At 47.6% G+C, this 4322-nt stretch overlaps 1 pseudogene; it reads left to right on the forward strand.

Moving 5' to 3' along the window:
* Positions 1-1790: 1790 nt before the first annotated feature.
* On the forward strand, positions 1791-2810 carry LOC117077753 (annotated as a pseudogene).
* Positions 2811-4322: the final 1512 nt, after the last annotated feature.

Consider the following 4322-nt stretch of genomic DNA (forward strand, 5'->3'; position numbering starts at 1 on the left):
GACAAAGAAATGCCTCTCCATCAATGAAATTTCTAAGACAAATGCTCAGTTTGGATTATTCCACTTAGAACCAAGAAACATGCCTGAGGCAAGTGCTTGAAATAAAGCAAGAGTACATTGTACTTCTTCTAGAGAGCCTGAACCTATCCTTTTGGAGAGCCTGGACCTATTTTATTTTGGAAGCCATGTACAGGATAGACAAAACAGTCTGCCTTTGTTTTTATAATCGAAATTCTATTAACCATTTGATATTCTTTTTTCCAGTCTTCCAATACTAATTCTTTCTTTAAATATATATACATATTTGTTCCACACTGTTGTACTGACCTGCAAAAGTGAGAACTCAAACAGAATATTGCCAGATGTTTCCTATTCCAATTTATCTTAGCCTAATAAATATATTTATTGCTTATTTTATGAGATGTATAGGTCCCAACATAGTTGCCTATAACATTAAATGTATTAAAATAAGACTTTAGGTAACTTGGTTCCCATAAAAAAATAAATAAGAGAAGGAATTCATAGGGTAGGAAACTTACCAAAGAATCAAGTAATATGATATTAACCCTTTGAATACTGGATAGTATTATGTCCAAGTAATAGGGCGTGATGACGTAGGAGGGCATTTTGTATCTGTTATCTAATTTCAGGCTCTCTCCTTACCCTTTATCCCATTTAGGCACTGTTTCAAATCATAAGAATTATTCCTATGCCTGGCAAGCCCCTGACTCTAGATTTTGATCACACACTCATCAAGGACAGTATTTAAGTTTGATTTCCCAGAATAATATTTATTATGTATGCCCATACCAAAAAGTGGAAAGGAAGAAGAAATGGTAATTTCTGCAAATGTTGCTAGTTATATCTCTTGTCACAATAACTCAAATGGCATCTAGATTTACACAGTGATTACTCTAATGTGGTGGTTCTTAACCTTGGCTGCGTATTGAAATCAGACGGTGGGGGGGGCTTGATATGGTTTGGCTCTATGTCCTCACCTAAATCTCACCTCGAATTGTAATAATCTCAGAGTGTTGTGGGAGAGACCCAGTGGGAGGTAATTGAATCATGGGACAGGTCTTTTCTGTACTGTCCTCCTGATAGTGAATAAGTCTCATGAGTTCTGATGGTTTTATAAAAGGGAATTCCCCTGCATATGCCCTCTTGCCTGCTGCTGTGTAAGACGTGCCTTTGCTTCTCCTTTGCCTTCCACCATGATCGTGAGGCCTCCCCAGCCATATGGAACTATGAGTTAATTAAACCTTTTTCCTTTATAAAATATCCAGTCTCAGGTATGTCTGTATTAGCAGCATGAGAACAGACTAATACAGAGCTCTAAGAAATACTGATGTCCGGGACCTACTCCTAAAGACTTCGATTTAATTTGTCTGAGGTAATATCTGGATATTTGAACTTTTAAAAGTTTTCCAGGTGACTCTAAAGTGTAGCCAAGATTGCGCAGAGGACAGTGCCGGGGCAGGGTAGGTGAGGAGGAGGCGGCGATTCGATAAGAAGGGAACGGAAGAGGCCATGGCCGCCCGCCCGGTGAGGCGGTGAGGCAGGAAGGAGGCCCAACCCCTGGCCGGGCCTTGGGCCCCAGGGAGAGGTGAGAATGGACCAATGGACATGGGGTTCTGGAGAAGCCACCCCCAGATAATGCGTCCCTGAGAGACTTCCTGACCACCCCTCTCTTTCTCCCCACTCCCCCATTCCTCCTTCTCCACCCCCCAACCCCCGCCCACTTGCTGTGCTATGAATAGTCAGAGCCTCCTCTCCACAAGAGTTTACAAATGAAAATGGAGGAAATGCCTTTGTCTGGCCTGAATAACAGCAAGCTAGAGGCCATAGCTAGGGAAATATAAGCGGACCTGGTCTAGAATTCTTGTTCGGGATTCTGCTTTGAGGTACATCAGGCTGCCAAGTGTGGCTACTTCTTCCTGGATGACATGGACCCTGATAGCGTGAACGATTTTGGTTTTCAACCATTGGGAGAGCAAGGAGTGTGTTTGCCCCAGTTGCAACTGTAGCATTCCTGCCTCCCGTTTTGCTCTCCATCTGGATAAGTGCCTGGGAATGGGTGGGAATAGCAGCCGAATCGCCAACCACCGAATTGCCAATAGCAACAATATGGGCAAGTCTGAGAGTGACCAAGAGGATAATGATGACATCAACGACAACGACTGGTCCTATGGCTCAGAGAATAAAGTCGAGAAGAGAAAATCAGGCAAGAACCCCGATTCCCCTCGAAGATCCGAGTCTTTAAAATGCAAAAATGGGGAACTTAGTGATTTGATTTTTTTTTTTAAGTATAACAACTCAACTGGGATCAGCTATGAAACCTGGGACCAGAGGAGTTTCATATCCTGCTAAGCATGCGATGTAGGGTGATTTCTGAAGATACCAAGAAGATGTGCACAAATTCCCTGCACTGCCCACAGCACACAGATGAGCAGAGGTGAACCTTGCAGATATATTTCTTCGGGGCCTCAGCTGTCCATCCAGAGGTGGAGAGTTCCCAGGATAATGACAGCTTTGACATGACTGACAGCCAGGCCCTGATCAGCCAGCTTCGGTGGGACTGCTTCTCTGATCTCTCACCCTCTGATTCAGGCTCCCCCAAGACAAGTGAAAATCAGGGATGGGGTCTAGGTACCAACAGCTCTGAGACACAGAAAACTAAGAAAAAGGAATCCCATCTGAGCCTGGTAGGGACTTCCTCCGACCTGGGCTCCAACAAGAAGCCAAAGTTACCAATACTCCTGATGGCCAACATCTATGATGACATCAACAGACTTCGGTGCAAAGGATAGCCTTTGGCTGAGCAGAACCCTCTCTCCTGATCCCCACCCAGGTGCCATAGCCTGGCAAATGAATGGCTGCTGGGGGTTGGGGCTTGGGAATCTCAGTGTGCCAGGCAGGCAGAGGATCTGATTATGTGCCCCTGGGGGATGTCAAGGTCCTCTACAATGGAGCACAACTCCTCGGCGTGCATGACTCAGACCTGGACGTATTATGCCTTGGACGTAAGTTTGGTGGGGAGGCTGTTTTTCTATTTATTCTGTGAGTTACTGAATGTCCAGCTAGGCCAGGGGCCTGACTGGGCACTGTGTCAGGGCACTGCCTGTCCCCCACCGTCGGAATTGGACTAAGCCCTGCTGAGGAGCAATGTAGTGGTCCAGAAGGCTGTGGGTTGGAAGCTGAGCCTGAAGGGGGCCTGCCCTTGTTGCCCTCAGCAATGTAAATGGGTCCAGTACTTAGAGCTGAGGGGCAAGGATGGGCATGTCCTGTCTGTGAGGAGAATCCTATCAAATGTCCCCAGTCCCAGGGGTAGGCAGGCACAGAGTACTCTCTGCTGAGGTGGGCATCCAGAATTGCCGCCACCTTCCCTGCCCTTCACAGGGACAGCCCTTTCTCCTTAGTCCCCAGTGGCTTCCTTGGCAGCAGGAGCTGTCCTTTTGTTGTTGGATGCCAAGAAAGGACCTCCAGCCAATACAGCTTCAAGGAATGGGAAAGAGAGGGTATGAAGAGGGAGCTGTGTCAGAATTACTCCCCATGACTCTCCCCCCTGACCCAGGGCTGGTGAGGAGTGGGGTCCCAAGGTGCGAGGGAATTATGCTGCTTTATTTGAAATGTTTTCTTACCTCATTCCCTGCCCCAGGAAGGGGCCCAGCCTCAATCTCCTGGGGTGGCCCTGTGTTCTTCCTACCCACCCTGCCCCACTGCCCTACCATGGCAGCCCAAGTTCCCAACTGCTGCTTGCCACCCCCTTTCACCTTGACTGGCTTCTCTTCCTATCTCAGAGCTCCTGCCTCCAAAGCCCCCCATTTCCCTTCATTAGTGCTTTTAAGTTATTTATTCTGTACTTGTGGTTTGGGTCTCTGAGGAAAATCTTATCTTGTGCCTCTTCCCCCTTTGCTAGGAGTTCTGTGGGAAGAAAGGGTGTCCTCTGTGTTCTGCGTTGTCAGTGGAGGGGAAGGGGTATCAATTACCCTTCTGTGGGACTGTCAAATGCCAGTGTTCCCACTTGCCTTGTCTGCATCCTAAAGAGATGTACCATCCACCCTCCATGCGGGCACCACTACTCCCAGGAGCCAAGCTGGAGGACCACAACCTGGCCTGAGAGCAGAGCTGACTGACATGGGTGGAGGTGATCCTAAGCCAAGTTCTCTGGCACTTGCTGGACAAGTCCCCTGCCCTCTTCTCAAGAGGAGCCATCCTACATTTGGGTAGTTAGTACCCAGGATTGGTTGGACTGATTGGGTTAGAGACCCTAGGGGGTTAAGGGAACAACAGAGATGGGGCTACAGCACCCTGTTTGGAAC

This window comes from Trachypithecus francoisi, unplaced genomic scaffold, assembly GCF_009764315.1.
Source record: "Trachypithecus francoisi isolate TF-2019V2 unplaced genomic scaffold, Tfra_2.0 Lachesis_group6, whole genome shotgun sequence".
NCBI lineage: Eukaryota > Metazoa > Chordata > Mammalia > Primates > Cercopithecidae > Trachypithecus > Trachypithecus francoisi.